This window comes from Gopherus evgoodei, chromosome 1 (genome assembly GCF_007399415.2).
Source record: "Gopherus evgoodei ecotype Sinaloan lineage chromosome 1, rGopEvg1_v1.p, whole genome shotgun sequence".
NCBI classification, from domain to species: Eukaryota; Metazoa; Chordata; order Testudines; family Testudinidae; genus Gopherus; species Gopherus evgoodei.
In genome coordinates, this window is record NC_044322.1 from 96,410,788 (window position 1) to 96,430,837 (window position 20,050).

At 42.5% G+C, this 20,050-nt stretch overlaps 1 protein-coding gene across 3 annotated transcripts in view; it reads left to right on the forward strand.

The window, feature by feature from the left end:
* Nucleotides 1-20,050, forward strand: part of MBNL2 (muscleblind like splicing regulator 2) — a 249,726-nt gene that overhangs the window by 22,512 nt on the left and 207,164 nt on the right. For all 3 annotated transcript variants that reach the window (XM_030567623.1, XM_030567632.1, XM_030567642.1), the window contains exons 2-3: nt 1,496-1,663; nt 2,801-3,180. The gene's annotated coding sequence lies outside the window, so the exon portion shown is untranslated. The remainder of the gene's footprint in view (nt 1-1,495; nt 1,664-2,800; nt 3,181-20,050) is intronic.

A 20,050-nucleotide genomic window follows, 5' to 3' on the forward strand; every position in this document is an offset into this window, starting at 1 on the left:
TTTCCTTTCTACACTCAAACTCTGCTTGCAAGTGGGGAAATATTGCCTCTTACAGGCTCCCAGAGATAGTGTGTAAATTTCCTAGGTTACTGGGTGGGAGGTCAAGCCGGTTCTGTGTTGTATCAATGGAAAGGCACCCCTAGATATTGAACCGGGCCCTGGTTGCTGCTGGCTCCACCTTGCAGAATGGTTACATTAGGAGGGCATGGTATGGAATTGCCACCCTTACTTCTGCGCTGCTGCTGGCAGGATGCTACCTTCACAGCTGAGTGCCTAGCCAATAGCTGCCACTTTCTGGCCGCCCAGCTCTGAAGGCAGCGCAGAAGTAAGTAATACTGCAACCCCCCTAAATAACCTTGTGGTCCCCCTGCAACTCCCTTTTGGGTCAGCACCCCCAATATGAGAAATACTGGTCTCCCCAGTGAAATCTGTATAGTATAGGGCAAAAGCATAAAAAAGACCAGATTTCATGAGGGGAGACCAGATTTCACAGTCTGTGATGTGTTTTTCATGACCGTGAATTTGGTAGGGCTCCACTCATCACCATGGTATCTGAGTGCCTTCCAGTAGTGCGTTAACCCACATGACTGTCAGGTGTTGTTTGTTCTCTTATCCTCTCCCCAGAAGAAGCAGCATGTACAGTTGTCTTGTTTTGGTGGTTGGCGTTACTTTGTTTTTTAAATATACCTGTTGCTATGTGTTTATATTAGAAAACATGTGCCTTGCACTTGGAGCAGAAGGTGGTGAAGTTTGTGATAGTCTTGGATCACACCACCACCACCACCACCAAGAAAGTCTCCTGCACAGATGAGCTTTAAACCTAGGTGTTAAATGTTGCAACTCTGAAGCTAAGTCACCGTGGTGGATCTCGCTCTTTGTTATTGTACTTCACTCAGTCACTGGTCACTTAGAAAGGCTAGGTCTACACACTATGAGCTAGGAGTGTGATTTCCCTGTTCATGTGTATATATATTCATGGTATCTTGATGAGAACTAGCATGAGTATAAATAATAATGTAGCCATGCTAGCAGGGCAGCAGCAGCAGAGATATGGCTGAACAGTGCTGAGCACAAACCCGCCTGAAAACAGTAGGTACATACTTGGCATGATTTGGCCACAGCTCCGCTGTCACTGCCTGGGCAACTGCTGCTTCTCTACTATTTATAAATACACTATCTCCCACTGAGCTGCCAAAAGTATATGTACATGAGCAGAGGAATCCTGCCCCTAGCTCATAGTGTAGACATAGGCTAAGAATGGCATGGGATTACAGAATTAAAACACACACACAGAGAATACTTTCTGGCAAACTGAAACATTTAGCTGGCCTCTTGGTTTTATATAGTGATGGCATTCTTTGTAGGCATTCTTTGTAGATCAATCTAGAATGTGATAGAATGAAGAAAGGGAACAGCCTGCACCTGATCTGTTAATTACACTGGAAAACAATTATTTTTATATTTTGCTTTGTTTTATGCGTTCCTCCTCAACAAGAGACTTCAACAAGGAAAAGGCTACAAATAAGCTGGCTTTGACTCTCTGTCATGATAGGACTGTAATCCAAAGTTGCAAAAGGACTTTCAAAGAATCTTGGACTCTCTTATATCTGGCCTCCCCATCCCGTTGTGATCAGAGCACATGGAACTCATTCAAGAGTTGGAGGTAAGAGGAGGAGAAAAGAAGAGATTGGCCAATCAGGAGGCTTTGGGAGTCTATCCCAGGTCTCACTAGAGAGAGAGAGAGAGAGAGAGGATAGAATTTCTCATGAGCAGAGGGAGGAAGGGATCAGCCTTTGTGGGAGGTGGAAAACAGCCAACCTGGCTGCAGAAAAAGTTGGAGATGTGTAATCCACCTCTAATAGGGAGATATCTCTTTAAGAGATCTATTGTGAGGATAGGAGTGAGTTGTCTGGGTCATTGTTGCTAAGCAGGTGCACAATTGGAACTCTATGTCCAGAAGTTTCTGGAATTGGGTGTGGTAGTCAGGGTCGCCCAGAGGATTCAGGGGGCCTGGTACAAAACGGGGGAGCTGCTGTGCTTGTACTCACCTGGTGGCGGTCCAGGTCTTCAGTGGCATTTCGGCGGCGGGAGGCCCTTCAGTTGCTCCGCGTCTTCGCCACTTGCCAACTCCCACTCTGAGCAGCCCTGGTGGTAGTTTTGGGTATGCTCCAATAGGTTCCCTGTTGCTGGGGTCAGACTCTATGATAGGGTTGCCAACTTTCTAACTGCACAAAACTGAACACCGTTCCTCTGCCCTGAGGCCCTGCCCCTGCCCCACCCCCTTTCTGAGGCCCCACCCCCCATTCACCCCATCCATTCTCCCTCCGTCGCTTGCTCTCCCCCACCCTAACTTTATCTTTAAATGTATATGCTTAATCTGGGTGGTTGGTTAATTGGTTAGCTGACTAGCTCACAATGATTTCAGTAGAGAAGGAGAAAGAGTTTGCATAGATTCCAACTGAAATTTCTACAAGCAAGGAGGGAAGATGTTGTTTTTGACTCAGCAGATTGTATAGATTTGGTGATCAAAGACTCTAACTGAGACTCAGGTGAACTCAGCCTAAGCTTTGGGGAACCCTTAGTTTCCTCTCTGTGTTTCTGTGGGGACTGACCTGTTTAGATTTAATTTGTTTTCTTTATTTATGCTTATGTATAACTGTGAAGATAATGTGGATTATAAAGTCACCATGTTATGTTATAAAAATGAAATTATTATTATTATTATTATTCATTGTTTCTTTATCATAAGATTTTATAATGTTGGTACTTTAATTAAGTTCATTCCTTTTGTTCTTTTGAGGACTTGAATGTGGGGCTGTTGATGCTGTGCAATCCTTGCTGAAAATCCTTAGAGGTTGAATTCTCCAGCTGCTTTTATATGGGAGTTGGGAATTTTGGGGCACTGTAGAAGGGCAATGAAGTGAACTCTCACCCACTCAGAGGTTACAGAAGCACAGACAGTTGAACCTAACTCAGATACATGCAATTCCCCTTCACAATAAGAGGATACCCTGCTTGTTGACCCATTTCCTAGCCTGGGAAGAAAGGAGCTCCATGGAGCCTGACGGCGCGAGGCTGAAGGTCTCATCTGCATCTACCAGCTGATACTCCAGGGGAAAGAGGCACTTTGGAGAGATGAGCCCAGCAGATATACCCCACCTCAGCTGAAGAGAACAAACTGTAAGTTATCAATGGACTGTCCCTGCTATAATAGTCAGATAATGTAAAAACAATTTTCAATAGCTATTCTTTTATTATTTTTTCATTCTAGCTTCCCTAGATAGACAATTTATTTTATGTTCCTGGTTTGGTATGTGTTAGAGAGAGCAATAATGCCAAATACTTGGCAACTGTTTGAGACTATGTCATAAATCTGATATTGGGTAGTCTATTGCCAGTTACTTACATCCACCATAGTTCTTATTCTATTGTAGCCTTTCGACCCCTGCTGTGAGCTTTTCAGTTTTCACGAGGTAAGCTGAGTCATGCCTATCAGTATCTGGATGGGAGACCTCTATGGAAAACCCAAGATGCCAAAAGTAATGGTGTTAATGATTCAGTAGTTCTGTTCCCAGCATGGTGCTGGGGAGGTACAGTGATGTCTTTAGAATAATAAGCAAAACCAAGGTCCTGACCACTTTTTGTTATTCAGATATATGTTAACTTATAATTGCACAAAACTGAACTTTTATTCAGAGATATGTTAACTTCAGTATACTGAATAAAGTTCAATATGGATAGGTCGTAAGCACATTTCTCCTGCAGTTTCAAATAGATATGAGGTTCTGCTTTACTTCCTATCCTGTAAAATTGTTGTGTTCTATTGTTGCATTTAGATAAATGACTACCACTTTTCATCCCAGAGGTGAATATGTTTCAGTGTGTGTGAAGTGAATCCTGTTAAGATGGTTTTGCAATAGCAAAAGCTGTAAATTGGCAGTTTCCCTTTCCTTATACCCCCCATTTTCACTGATACAGAACTGGAACTGGCATTTTCTAAGCTTGGGTTCAGTCAAATTAATTTTTTAGAAACTCTGAACAAAACCTGGTTATCCATTTTGAATTAGGTGAGTGAAGAAAGAAGATGCTTTGCTCAATTAACGTATATTAAGCAAATTTGGAGTGGGAGGATAGATGACTCAAACAGATGAAGTTTTAAAACTGCGTGTTTTAGATGCAGCTGTTCCTCAACTGTTCCATAGCAATGTTAATGTGACTGTTAGGCTCTGATTCACCAAGGTACTTAAGCATGTGCCTAACTTTAAGCACACAAGTAGCCCCTTGGCCGTCAAGAATTTGCTGAATCAGGCCCATGTTGCACATACTGAGCTAAATACAGCCCTGGTGTAATTCTGTTGACATCAGTGGATTTACATTCTAAATGAATCTGGTTTACTGTGTGTATTTTGGATTCCTAGTTACCTGGTTAAACGTACATATATTGGACCAAATTCTGCTCTTCGGCCGTCTTTTGCCATCCATTTCCCCTGCGACTCTCCCCTGTTCTTATCTATGACAACAGACAAGTTTTAGGCTGTTACTATAATTTGTAGCTCTTCTTGTTTCAATCATAACCTCACAGAATAAAGTGACAGACATGAACTATTAGTGGCTGAAAGATATGAATTAATATGCTGACTTGTGTCTATTCTGTGATTTTTGAAAGCTTTACAGTTTTTAATTTAACTTTCTAGCCCAAGTATATCATAAGAGGTTTACATTACCAAATCCCAGAATACGCAGATGGCATCCATTTAACTGAGTTTTTACTATTGGCCATGGATGTGTCATACAGTGAAGTTCACATCTCCCTGAGTGACATTAATTTCTTTGGCACTTCTTCATGGTAAATATATGTTTGACCAAATCCTGCTGGCCTTACTTCTGTGGGTTAATCCCACTGAGTTCATTGGGACTCCTTTTTGAAATGTTTGTGACTAATAGTATCATTGTAAATTTTAAATTTTCAGGTAAGTAAATGGTTCTTAATTCTACATATATCATGGCCATATGTGCAGGAGAAAGTCTCCAAACCACTCAAGTAAAAAGAAAATGAATAAATAGGAAATATGGCCCAGATCACCAAAGATATTTAAGTGCCCAACTTCTACTGAAATCAATGGGAGCTACATGCCTAAATACCTTTGAGGATTTGGTCCCACATCTCCACCCATTTATGACATATGGCTTGTAAATGAATTTTCATGGAGCAAAGTATGTATCTAAACATGACCCCTGGAATCTGAGAGATGACGAACCTTTGGCTTCAAAAGATTGAAGAGGACTGTGAAATATATTTTGGGACAGGTGGCTAAATTCTGACAATTTTTCTTGGGCCATTACTGCAATTGGGCTGTGTTTACAAAGAAAATAAGACCTCTGCCAGTACAGCTCTATCAGGGATTGGAATGGTGAAGGCTATTTTTCAAAGAGAAGACCAACAAGATCCTACTTCCTTTTTCCTCCCCACCCTCACTCTTTCCTTCACACTAACACTGTGGGTTCTCACTGCTTACCTCCTCTGCCCAATAATCTGGTCCTTCTCCCCCACCACATACCTAATGATCACCATTGTCCCCATTCTCCCACCCTCACCTTTCTTCTTAACTTCTCAGTCTCATCGCAGAACACCTGCACTAGCTCTGCCTTCCTTCAAATCCCATTTCTACCGCAATGGCTACTGGAAACTGGTAGCTGATAAAGGCTAGGGAGCAAGAGAAAACTTTTAAATCATGACTCAGCACTTTCATCCTTTGATTATAGTGTATTCTTTCTAACTCTTCTGTACATAAATTTAGTTCTGTAGAAGGATGGCTATGAAGGTTAAGAAGAAACTTCTACCCTGAGCATATTATTCCTCAATTGTCTGTCATGGCATTTCTTGCACTTTCTCTGTAATACCTGGAACTGATCACTGTTGGAGATAGGATGTGCCTTAGGCTATGGGACAAGATGGTCTATGTGGCAAGTACCACATAGTGTTGGTTTGATTCCAGAATATTTTATACCTTAATCATAATATTTATTTATTTATTACTTGTTAAGGGCTGACATTGTAATAAATTCAGCATGTTCAGAACTCTGTTAATTACTTTTATGGCTAATGGTTGCTCCATTCTGTATTTTATTACTCGTGATTGCTGCCATGTGGCCATTACAGTTAAAAAGAGCTTAAAAAATGTGACTAAAGTGTTTTTTTCACTGCTACCTGGATTCCCCCTTCTCCTCTTGCATTGATTATTCATCAATAAAGTCTTCCCTATCTTCCATAAGTCTCACTTTTAGATGAGTTGCATAGGCCCAGGGGATATTTTGGAGGGTTTACAGATGTTCAATTGCTCTGAAGATGGGAGCTTTGCTAGCCTGTCAATCAGCACTAAAAATTATTACTTCTTGTTCTCTTTGGCTCTATGCTTCTGTCATAAACAGATAGTTAAGGGTTAACGTCTCTTTCACCTGGAAAGAAGTATCTGAACCACCTGACCAGAGGACCAATCAGGAAACAGGATTTTTTTCAACTCTGGGTGGAGGGAATTTTGTGTCTGAGTCTTTGTCTGTCTGCCTGCTTTTCTCTCAGCTTTAAGAAGTAATTTCTGTTTTCTAATCTTCTGTTTCCAAGTTGTGAGTACCAAACATAGTTTTGTTGTTTTTGTATTTACATGTCTATAGTGGCTGGAGTGCTTTGATTTGTATTTTTTTTGAATAAGGCTGTTTATTTAATATTCTTTTAAGCAATTGACCCTGTATTTGTCACCTTAATACAGAGAGACTATTTGTATGTATTTTTCTTTCTTTTTTATATAAAGCTTTCTTTTAAGACCTGTTGGAGTTTTTTTTTAGTGGGGAACTTTAGGGAAATTAAGTCTGTACTCACCAGGGAATTGGTGGGAGGAAGAATCAGGGGGAGATCTGTGTGTTGGATTTGCTAGCCTGATTTTGCATTCCCTCTGGGTGAAGAGGAAAGTGCTTTTGTTTCCAGGACTGGAATTACAGAAGGTGGACTCCCTCTGTTTAGATTCACAGAGCTTGTGTCTGTGTATCTCTCCAGGAGCACCTGGAGGGGGGAAGGGAAAAAGGATTATTTCCCTTTGTTGTGAGACTCAAGGGATTTGGGTCTTGGGGTCCCCAGGGAAGGTTTTTCAGGGGGACCAGAGTGCCCCAAAACACTCTAATTTTTTGGGTGGTGGCAGCCGTACCAGGTCCAAGCTGGTAACTAAGCTTGGAGGTTTTCATGCTAACCCCCATATTATGGACGCTAAGGTCCAAATCTGGGACTAAGTTATGACATGGTGGCAGCGGTGGGATAGAATCCAGAAGCCAGTAAGACTATTATATTTTTCTTTTCTCTGCTAGGGGCTTTTTAGCAGAGAGAAACAGTTTGGTTTTAAAAAGGGAACCACAGAAAATTTTTTTTTCTGCTCTCTCTGGCAGTTGTGGCTTGCATATTAAGCAAGAAACCATTAAGCTGTGACAAAGGGTCTTTTGTCACACAATAGCACTCCCATTAGGAGGCATATACCAGCACTATATACATGCAAATAAAGTGGGTTTTCTAGTTTACTTAACATTAAAAAGATTAGCTAAAGAAAAAAAAGGGAAAAGGCACTGTTGCTCGGCAGACCCCAGGAGGCAACAGAGCCTGCAGTTCAGAAGATAAACACCGGAGGGCACCCCAACACAACAAAACAAGATGTCACGAAAACCAGAGGCAGTACAGCTCGAAGCCATGGAAAAACAGATAGAACTGCTCAGAACACAGATGGCCAGAGATGAGGCAACTCACAAACAAGAGATGGAAAGGCTACAAAAACAAGAAGAAGCCAACAATGCAGCCCACCAACGAAAGTTGGAAAAACAGAGGGAGACCCACCGACAGGTCATGGAATTAGAAAAGGCTAAGCAAAACACAGCCAACCCTAACAACCCTGCACCAATGATTGTTCCATAGCACAGGAAATTTCCCACCTACAAGGCAGGTGATGACACCGAGGCCTTCTTGGAAAATTTTGAAAGAGCCTGTCTTGGGTACAACATCCCTGAAGACCAGTACATGGTAGAATTGAGGCCACAGCTCAGTGGACCGTTAGCAGAGGTGGCAGCTGAAATGCCTAAGCAGCAAATGAATGACTATAAACTTTTTCAAACCAAGGCCAGATACAGAATGGGGATAACCCCGGATCATGCCCGTCGGCGTTTCAGAACCCAAAAGTGGAAACCAGATGTGTCATTTCCCAAACACGCCTACTACGTTGGGAAAAACTATGAGGCCTGGATATCAGGACACAATGTTAAAACCTTGGAAGAACTGCACCTCCTCATACAAATGGAGCAGTTCTTGGACGGTGTTCCTGAAGACATCACACGGTACATACAAGATGGAAAACCCAAAGATCTTGCTGAGGCGGGGGAGATTGGAGCCAGATGGATGGAAGTGGCAGAAAGCAAGAAAGCTACGGTCAAGGGGAACGAATACCCCAGGGGGCACACCGATCATAAACCCTACAACCAAGGGCAGCCAAAAAACCCACCTACAACCCAAGTAAAGCCACAGACACAGTATTCTTCCACCTCACCAGTCTCCAGTAACTCACTTTGGCCCAGTGACCCATCAAATGGAAGATGCTTTAAGTGTAATGAACTGGGACATATCAAGGCCAACTGTCCAAAGAACACCATGCGAGTGCAATTCATTACACCACCATCACACCAAAGATTCCCAGGCCCGGATGTCTCTCAAATACCCTTGGAGCGAAGGGAAAATTTGAGAGCGGGCAGAAAGAAGGTTACTGCGTGGAGAGACATGGGGGCACAAGTGTCAGCTATCCACCAATCCTTCGTAGACCCCAAATTCATCAACCCAAAGGCCAAAGTGACAATTTACCCCTTCATGTCACAAGCTGTAGACTTGCCTACAGCTGAACTGCCTGTCCAGTACAAAGGCTGGTCAGGAATGTGGACTTTTGCAGTCTATGACAATTATCCTATCCCCATGCTACTGGGGGAAGACTTGGCCAACCAGGTGAAGCGGGCCAAGAGAGTGGGAATGGTTACACGTAGCCAAACCAGGCAAGCTTCCAGACCCATTCCTGTTCCTGAGCCGTCCACAGAGGCCCCGTCTGTGTTACCAGAGACCCAGACAGAGGTAGTGGACCCAGATTCCATGCCAACCACTGAAACAGCCACAGCACCTCCAGTCCCAGGCCCGGAACTGGAACAGCAACCAGCACCAGCAATTGCAACCACATCTTCAAACTCAACGCAAGAGGGCGCCAGCGAGCCAGAACTGGCAGAAGCAACATACAGCCATACCCAAAAGGCTCAGCCAGAGCCTGAAATACCCTCAGGTGCACCAGCGGAGAGCGGTTCACCAGCAACGGAAACAACCCCATCACCTACATCGCTTCCAGAGGGACCAAGCCCAAGTCCACAGTCTGAGGAAGAACTGGTAACCCCAGCCTCAAGGGAACAGTTCCAGACTGAGCAGGAAGCAGATGACAGCCTTCAGAAAGCTTGGGCGGCGGCACGGAGCACCCCACCGCCTCTCAGCTCTTCTAATCGATCCCGGTTTGTTATAGACCAAGGACTTTTATACAAGTAGATTCTTTCTGGTGGACACCGGGAAGAATGGCAGCTGCAAAAACAGTTGGTGGTTCCAACTAAGTACCGGGGGAAGCTCTTAAGCTTAGTCCATGATCATCCCAGTGGCCATGCTGGGGTGAACAGAACCAAGGACCGGTTGGGGAAGTCCTTCCACTGGGAGGGGATGGGCAAGGACTTGCCAAGTATGTCCGGTCTTGTGAGGTATGCCAAAGAGTGGGAAAACCCCAAGACCAGGTCAAGGCCCCTCTCCAGCCACTCCCCATAATTGAGGTCCCATTTGAGCGAGTAGCTGTGGATATTGTGGGCCCTTTCCCAAAAAAGACGCCCAGAGGAAAGCAGTACGTACTGTCTTTAGTGGACTTTGCTACCCGATGGCCGGAAGCAGTAGCTGTAGGCAACACCAGGGCTAACACTGTGTGCCTGGCCCTAACAGACATCTTTGCCAGGGTAGTGTTTTTAAAATGTAGAAGTCTGTTAGTTATATACTTAGTGGTATATGTAAAGGTGCATGTGTTGTAGTAATTTGTTTATTTTAAAGTTCTAGAAGGAAATCACCGCCAGTGAGCTTCTCCACTGTCTGCAATTTGGGGGGCGTGTCATAAACAGATAGCTAAGGGTTAACGTCTCTTTCACCTGGAAAGAAGTATTTGAACCACCTGACCAGAGGACCAATCAGGAAACAGGATTTTTTTCAACTCTGGGTGGAGGGAATTTTGTGTCTGAGTCTTTGTCTGTCTGCCTGCTTTTTTCTTAGCTTTAAGAAGTAATTTTTGTTTTCTAATCTTCTGTTTCCAAGTTGTGAGTACCAAACATAGTTTTGTTGTTTTTGTATTTACATGTTTATAGTGACTGGAGTGCTTTGATTTGTATTTTTTTTGAATAAGGCTGTTTATTTAATATTCTTTTAAGCAATTGACCCTGTATTTGTTACCTTAATACAGAGAGACTATTTGTATGTATTTTTTTTTTATATAAAGCTTTTTTTTAAGACCTGTTGGAGGTTTTTTTTAGTGGGGAACTTTAGGGAAATTAAGTCTGTACTCACCAGGGAATTGGTGGGAGGAAGAAATCAGGGGGAGATCTGTGTGTGTTGGATTTGCTAACCTGATTTTGCATTCCCTCTGGGTGAAGAGGAAAGTGCTTTTGTTTCCAGGACTGGAATTACAGAGGGTGGACTCCCTCTGTTTAGATTCACAGAGCTTGTGTCTGTGTATCTCTCCAGGAGCACCTGGAGGGGGGAAGGGAAAAAGGATTATTTCCCTTTGTTGTGAGACTCAAGGGATTTGGGTCTTGGGGTCCCCAGGGAAGGTTTTTCAGGGGGACCAGAGTGCCCCAAAACACTCTAATTTTTTGGGTGGTGGCAGCCGTACCAGGTCCAAGCTGGTAACTAAGCTTGGAGGTTTTCATGCTAACCCCCATATTTTGGACGCTAAGGTCCAAATCTGGGACTAAGGTTTGACAGCTTCACTTTCCAAAAGTAAATGTTACGCTTCAATTTCCAATATTTCCCCAACTCTGACCTTTCTGCCCAACATCTCAGTTATTGCAGATAACAAATGGGAGACAGACCAGGAGCTAGGACATGTTTCAGGTATCAAAATACTGGTAATTAGCATATGTAAAAAAGGAATTACCCTACTGATAATTAAAAGAGGAAAGTGGCAGCCCATACTTTTATGTCAGTGGCAGCTCATGGTAAAAGCAAAGTTGGTCAGTTGATTGAGATATCTTTGGAGAAGGGTAATAAAGCCTCTTCCAAAAAGCACCATTAAGTTGTTGCTTTAACTGTGCTAGGCAATGTACAAATATGGAGTAAGAAAGAAGGCTTGGCCTCAGTGTTTATGATCTGACAAAAAAAAAAAAACCAAATGAAGCCTGGGGAGAAGGGACAGAACGTGGGAAAGTGATATGGGTGAAGATGCACACACAATATTTTAGTGCTCATTTGTCTTTTCATTTTTGTTTATCCATTTCCCTTTTTATTTAAAGGAACAGGACGAATGGAAGGAGAACAATGAGTAAATAGGAGCAAGGGAGTGGGGTCGGGGAGGAAGAAAGGAGAAGAGGCCCATAACAGTTTACCATTTAAGGTAGTATGAGAGGCCTATTACCCCATTCCAGGTGTCCAGAATAACCCAAAGTGGCCACTGGGAGGGAGATGGTCCCAGGGAATAGTTAGTGCCTGGAAGAGGGAAGTTATAGGGAAAAACACAAGTTATTATTCCTTTAAGGGCCCAGGACCAGAAGCCTTGTAGAGTGGTTAGGCAAGGCTCCCTTTCCCCCCAGGTGTTTAGGGTACTTAGATCTCCCTCAGAACGATCAAGGAGTGGTCACTCCCAGCGCAGGAGTGATGCAAAAGGAGGCTCCAAGCTAGGGAAAGACGCTGCTAAGGAAGCTGCTGGAGTACAGTTCCTAGAAAGGGTTGTGATTCCCTGATGAAAAGTAGTGAGTTTGTGGGTCGGGGTGCCAGGATTTAAAAGGACACAGTCCCTAGCAGGGCTGTGAAATCCTGAATTTAAAGGGGTGCTTTTAGGAGTTGCATGGTGCTTAATAAATTAGACTCCAGGAGAGGGGGAAATATTACTTTTGGCTCTCAGTAAATTATTTCCAGGGACCGCAGAGGGAAACTGAGGCAGGGTGCCTACAGGGAGCCACCCCAGGCCGTGAGGGGACACCGTGGAATTGCACCTGTCAACAGGGACATTAAGAGGGAAAGGAAGAGACAAAGAAATGAGAGTGAGGCTGGTGGGACTTTGAGGGAGAGGGGAAGGGAAGACTGCTGCAAATAGTCAGCAGACACAAATCAGTTGAGTTCAGATCATAAAAAGCAAATGGCTGACATCACTGGAGTCCAGGGCATGTGAAGGGGTAAGGTGGTCAAGGGGCCTTAGCTGGCCTCTCCCTGCCCCTCCTACTGCCTGTTGCTGTTGAGGGATAGTCCCTGATGCCCCCAGAGTCTGGACCCACCTGGGGAATTCTACTTCTTGCAGCCTATGGGGAGGCTTTTGGGGCTTGGCATATCTTGTGGACAAGCTGCTGTTTTCATTATAAAATCAAATCACTGAAGAAAGGCATCTGAATCAAAAGTCCGTATAGGAGGCTGGCCAATAAAGCCTCTAAAATGCAGTTACTATTCTTGGCGCACTTTCCATTCTGTGCTCTCCATCCTTTGTACTGCATACAACTCCCAGTATCCTGAATGATGTGAGAGGTTATTTATTTCATTTCCCTATCTTTCCTTACAGATTGTAATGACTCTCTTGTCTTTAGGAAAACAGGGTATTTGTTCTGCAGACTGTTGCTGTCATGTTAGAAACATTAGCAGGTGGCACCATCTACCCATTTCTTGTCTTAAGTTTTCTTCAGCCTATAGAGTTAAAATCCGAAGCATGATTTCCTAACTTTGCCAGTCCTCATTACTTAAATATAATTTCATTCGGAAGTAGCCCACTGAGCCCCTCTGAGAAGGGAAGAGCCTCTAGCTGGTCGATGAAAACTTCCAGCCAATTAAAGAACAAAAAGAATATGTAGAAGAGACATTCATGCAGACTTTATCCACCCAAAGATTTTGGCTACGCAAATTTGATTATCCATTGCCTTGCACATAGTGTAGTCAGTTATCGTTGCTCAAACTGAGAGCTTGCAGTTCACCAATGCAAATGCCTGCACAAGATGCAAAGCCAGGGAGTGTCAGAAAGTAGGGACCGTTAAATAAATGAGAAAATGGAGAGGTTCTCTCACTGACACAGAAGAACCATACAAAAAAAAATATATTTTTGTCTCAGTGTGACATTGCATTCCATATGTTTATGGAAATATGCTTATGAGTGTAAATACAATGTAACTGGAATATACTTTATGCAAAAAGTCTCTTGTAAGGTATCATTACAAAGCTTATAATTTACTGAGTATGTTCAACCTATTTGTATATATCATTCTTGTATCTGAAACTAGAAATATGAAGTATTACTCTGAAGTCCTATTGTGACTATGCAAAGTGTGGGCCATTAATGGTGGCTTGGAATCTTGATGGCTCCCATTAACTAGGACAATTGGTGGTAAATGGCTCTGTTTACTTGTAAGCCCTCCTGTACATGTGGGTGCCAGCCAGTGAGTAATGAAGTCTGACAGGACATGTGAACATGTCACATGATACTGAAATCCATCTTGAACCTGGTGCTTTTCCATTTAGAAGGAAGAGTGGAAACCCAGAAAGAAACAAAGGATTTCCACCTTTTGTCAAAGATATAAAAGGGGGGTGGAACAGAACAAAGAGGGTTGCAGTCAGGAGAAAAGCCCTAGTTACCACCTGACGTGGAACTAACAAGAACTGTACCAGGGGAAAGGATTGGGCCCAGAACAAGAAGGAGTCTAGTCTGTGAAATGTTCCAAGTTTATTGGAACATCTCTAAGAGTGAGATTTACCTGTATTCAGTTTCTTAAATATATTAGGCTTAGACTTGCATGTTTTGTTTTATTTTGCTTGGTAATTTACTTTGTTCTGTCTGTTATTACTTGAAATCACTCAAATCCTACTTGTACATAATAAAATCACTTTTGCTTATTAATTAACCCAGAGTTATACCTTTAATTAATACCTGGAGGAGCAAACAGCTGTGCATCTCTCTCTATCAGTGTTATAGAGGGCAGACAATTTATGAGTTTACCCAGTTTAAGCTTTATACAGAGTAAAACAGATTTATTTGGGGTTTGGATCTCATTGGGAGCTGGGAGTCTGGGCGCTGGAGATAGATGACTTGCTGAGCAGTTTTTGGTTAAAGCCTGCAGCTTTGGACCAGACCTGAGCCTGTTTTGCAGCAGACTAGTGTGTCTGACTCAACAAGGATTCTGGAGTCCCAAGCTGGCAGGGAAAATGGGCTCAAAGGTAATTCCAGCACATCAGGTGACAGTCGCAAGGAGGTCTCTGTGACCAAACCCGTCACACTCAGGATTGGGATGCATGACATGAGCAGGGACTGTTGCTTGCAGTCAGCAATATTTTTTTAAATCTTTTTCTTTTTCATCTTCACTAGATGACAGCAAAGTAACACAATATAACTTCCCCTATTGGAAAAATACGACAGTATCACCACATATCACCTACTTAACATGTTCTTTTTGAGTGTATGTGTGAAGTCAATAGATAGTCAATTCAAAAACATACCTCAGACGAACATTAGTAAAGTTTCAAAGTGAAGCACTCAAAAGTTAGGAAATGCCAGAATTAAGATTGCCTGTGAATGCAGCTTGCGGTCTTTTCACAGTGAATCATGTTTCTGTGTATTGTGTCTTGTATCACAGCCAATGTAATTAATGTTCTTAATGTACAAGTTTTAAGAGTTCCATTACACAAAGGGAAAAAGTATTGAGGGGAAAGTGACTTGAGTCAGTTTCCACTGAATTAAAGCAAGATTGACTTCTTTTTGTAGCTTGTATCCTAATTGTAATCAAAACAGCAGGAAATTGCCTGCTGTTTACATTTTTATTCATTTAAAGACCTTTTTTGCATACTGACAACTTTTTGCTTTTAAACAGCCCTATGAATGTGATAAAAGTTGAGCTTTGTCCTTCTGCTAATACCACCGCTGTATGTGTCATGTTAACCATTGCTATATATCAACCACCCACAAGCTGGGTTCCTTTGTGTCATTGTGAATTATCACTTCATTCAGCAGCAGCTGCTGTGGAAGCAGGGGCCTCTGCTAAACTTGAATGCAAAATTATGTAATATTATACTGGCCAAAATAAAGAGATCACCACTCAAGTATCTTTTACTGAGGCTCTGTTTAAACAGAGCATATAAATCACATGGGTTTAGAATATGCTATTTAGGAGTCCCTGGTAATTATGACACTTTAATTCACTGACGGAATGTGGAACTATCCAAAAAAGTAAATGCATGGGAGATCTGCAATGAAAAGTATGGTAAATGTGTATGTAATTTATTCTTTAAAGATAACTCCTTAGCACAGTACACAGTAGAGCTGATTGGAACATTTCAACTAAACATTTTTAATCAGAAAATGCTGTTGCCTTGACACTAGAGTGTTTCATGGAGATGTCTTGATTTTGATGGTGTTTTCGATGCAAAGGTTTCTGAGGTCCAATGTGGACTCTCTGGTTAATTCCAGAGAGGACAGACAGATGAATAGAAAACCTGGCCTACAAAATTCCATTTTGCAAAATATTTTAGAAGGTTTGGGGTTTGTTCTGGTGTGTGATTAAAAACAAATTTTGAAAGTCTTTGTGAAATAGAATTGCTGTTTCTCCAGCGCACTTTAGTGCTCAACTAGAGTAACTGGATATGTGCTTTGGCTGGGCACAACAGAATTCTGTCCCCAGGTCCTAGATATTCAGCAATGCCTCTTTGCAGCTGCCATTGCAAAACTAAGGTTTCAGCAGCTCCTTCGTGACACCCAATTCAGTGAGCAGAAATGGCTGATGGATCCACTGCCCCTTCCACTCCTCCTCACAATGCCCCAAACAACCTGCATGGCTTTGTGCAATGACCCCATAAGGAGCTCTGCTGCAAGATGTGTCCTCTGGGCAGGCTTACCAAGTCCTGTCCCTTCCCCTTCTCCCCCATGTAGGAGGAACTATTCTCTTTCTGCTGTGTCTATTGTCCTCTGCAACCACAGGCCAGCTTTATATCTGTGTACAAAATCGTTATTTCTGAGTTTGCTCAATGTATCTGTAAGTTTCTTGGGAGGCTGCAGGCCTACCCAGAGTGCTCTGCAAGAATGAGGCCCACACACACTGTGAGTTATTGGCTTTAATGAAGGTAAGTGACACACCCGCAACGGGGACTCCTGGCGTTGCTGTCACGGAGGCGGGGAACCCAGCGCACCGAAGCTTGGCCTGGTATGGAGTCTGAGGGCGGGACTGGGACCATGCAGCTATATATACAAAACCAAAAAGCAACTCGTACATAAGTAAATAGGGACTTTCCACAGGCCGGTCTGCCCCTTGGCCAAAAGCCATACAAAGCAGTTCTAACCAGTTAAAAGTGGGTTAAAACTGGCGTGCCGTGTCGGACGCCGAGAAAGCGGAAATACCCTAGCTAGGCCGTAACACAATCTTCCGCGGTTCCCTACAGTATCTGACTGGGGAAGGATAGAACACTGAAGATTTTAAATGCAGAAGTAAAAATACACCCTAGAAAATAGGCTACCAGACCTCCCAGTCCAAGGGAGGCATCATCCCAGGGAACCTATTCACCCCTAACTCCACCCAAATACAAAATTAAATAACTCATTGAATTAATTAAATACATATATCTCTAGTCAATCATTGTCTTTTTCTATGTTTGTAGAATGCCTAGCACAATGAGGGTCCTGGTCCATGACTGGGACTGATTAGGTGCTTCTGCAGTACAAATGAAAAATAATAATAGTCCCATCCCCATGCTTTTGTCAGTATGTTGCCTGCTTATAGGTTCTTGGCAACTTTAATCTGCAGTTATATAAATCTTATGAGGCAGCTCCTTACTTCCTGGCCACCAGGAAATTACTGGCCCAGCTGATACAGCCAGTCACTCTTTGGGGCTGGCTTTTTTATTGGGATTGTAGGTTAGGCGCTTGGGTCTTAATCCTATGTCATGGACTGATCATTATCTCCTGCACTTTGGGATTAGAGCTCATCTCTCCTGATGGAGGTGCAGGACCTATTTTGATGGTCCAACCCAGGAAATTGATGGAACCAAAAATCTTCCAGAGAGCTCTGAGGGAGAATCTTGTTCCATCAACAGCTCACTCCTCTCATGGTTTGATAGGGCATTATCATTATCTTGTCTTCTACCACTAATGAGGTGGCCCGCTAGGTGCTATCTTCACTAGTTTTGTTCTCACAGATTGCTCTGGTTAAGGGGTGATCTGAAATAAGTGAAGTGAAAAGGAAAATGGCTGGAGTGCTGGTGGCAAAATTCTTAAGACGGGGCTGATCATTTCCAGGAAAAATGATCTTCGTAATTCTTTTATTTGCCTCCTGTACAGACACAATATTAAAAAGTTGTTTTCCTCCACCAAGGTATCTGCAGAATCTTGGACAGCAGATTTGTTTCTGGCGGTTGGTATGGTAAATCAAGGCTGTGTGGCTCAATTGGTGGTCTGAGTCCCTCCCAATCTGAGGAAATTGCTTGTTGTTTTATGAATAAGATTGATTTGTTTGGGGTGGGCTGTCTGCTTCCATGGCAACAGATCAAGGTTTAAGGGAACAAGAGTCCCTTCTTCTCTGCTGGACTTCCAGCCAGTGCTGATCTCTGAAGTTCTGGAGATGTTGAGAGAATTTTGTTTCATAACCTATGTTTGGGAGTCTGGGATGTGGAGAATCACTGCTCCCCAGCAGCTGTTGAGCAGACAAGCGGTCTGTCTGGCAGGAAATCAGGCAGACTGGCCTGCCTTGTTTCCCTCAAAGGTTTGATGAAATTGACATTTTGACACATTCCCATGGAATGTCTCGTTTCTGTCAAATTAGCATTTTCCAACAGAAAACTTCTCTGACAAAAAAAACCAACCTTGACTGGCTCTTCTTCAAAACTCTTTGGAGACTAAAACTGGTGCAGACCAGTGGTTCACTTGCTGAGCAGGTTGTCTTACTGGGAACTTACGACACCTGTGCTCAGAGATCTGCACTGTCTGCCTGTTGGTCTCTGGGTGGAGCTTAATGTATGGTTGTGACCTATAAAGCCCTAAATGGCTTGGGGCCAGCTGCCTGAGGGATCCCCTCTGTCCCCATGCTGTACTGCCATAACTATAGTGGGGGCATTTAATCTGGATCATCTCATTATAAAAGCAAGGAAACTGCTAGCTGGGCATTCTCTGTGAGGGTCCTGAGACTCTGGAACTTACTGCCCTCTTTGGTCTGAAATAGCCCGAATTAAGTGATTTTTCCAGGCATTCTGCAAAATACATCTGTTTGGGAGGGTTTTTGAAGAGGACCAAGCTTGGACTTTCCATAATGATAAAGAGTTGGAAAGGAGTTTTGGTAGGGCCTGGCGGGCTGAGTTCCCATTAAAATGATTCATTTAATTCTGCTGGGATGGTATATATTATTAATGATGTGTTAGGGTTCCTTGAACTTTGGTAAGCATCTTTTTAATCATTTTTAATCTGAATAAATATATTATACTTCTCTCATATCTCTTCTTGCCTGTACAATGCTTGTCATACTGTGGGTGCTATATAAATAATTATTAGTACTGGTAATAATATCCAGGAGTTCCTCCTGTGATCTTCCTAAAGAATGGACGATACCCTCTGAGTTCTTTGTAGGACCAACTTATGTAAGGACAGCTGGAACTAAATAATGGTTTTAGGAGATCAAACTGGATAAATAAAGTCCACTCTTCATCCTATCCCAAAACACGAGCAATGGACGAGAGAGACTACAGAATATAATTACTGTAGTGCAGTATTTGATTTGATGTGGAACAGTCATAGATGTTTTCTATTTATAATGTTTATCCTTGCTGTTGAGTTTGCAGGTTCATGAAAATAAAAGCTTCCATCTATGATTGTCAATTTAAACCTTCTCTTCTGATATGTAATATTTTTAAAACTTTTTTTCCAGCTGTCATCTCATTTTCTTTTTCCTTTGTTTCTCACTTATTTCCTCTTCTACGTCTCATTCTAACTCTTGTTTCAGTGGATCTATATTTTATCTTTATCTTTTTCTGTTCTAAGAAACTGACTTTTTTTTTCAGCTGTGGTTTGTGTTTTGTTTTTTTTTTAATTTTAAAGCTATGCTTTATACCAGTATTTGCCTGTCTCAAGCTTCATGTTGCTAAGCAACATTTCCCCTAGCCCTTTCTGCAGCCTGGTTGCCATAGTACTGCCTGCCTGTGCTATCAAGTAGCGAAGAGCAGTCATTACTCACTAAAAAATAGGGCTGTACAGGAAAATAAACATTCTGAAGCATTTTCTTTTCTTTTGAACTCTTTTTGCTCTCTAGTGGAATAATATGGCCACTCATTATAATAGCTGCAGCGTCCCCGTTATAAGTTACTTTATTTTCCCACTCTAGTTATTGGTTAGGCCTCTGTTAAAAACAAAAATAAAACAAATTACATTGCTGACTCACTTGACGTCTGCAATGTTGTTTATACCAACTAAGGAGATTTGAGAATATATTTTCTATGATCGTTTTTTTCATACATATTCCTAACGTCACACCCACACCTAAAAAAATAGCCTTATTTTCAAAGATGCTGAGCACCTGCAACTCCCAGTGAGTTATATGGGACAGCAGATGCTAAGTGTCTTTGAAAATTAGATCTTCTTTATTCGGAAACCTAAGTGTGGATTTAGAGGGTTAATTAGGCACTGAGTTTGAACATTTTGGCTATAGTACCTAAACTGTTCTACAACACAAAGTCATGGTCCTTGCCCCTAAAAGAATACGCTGGCTAAATATTAGCTCCTCTTCTCTCATGAGCGCATGCGTACACACACAC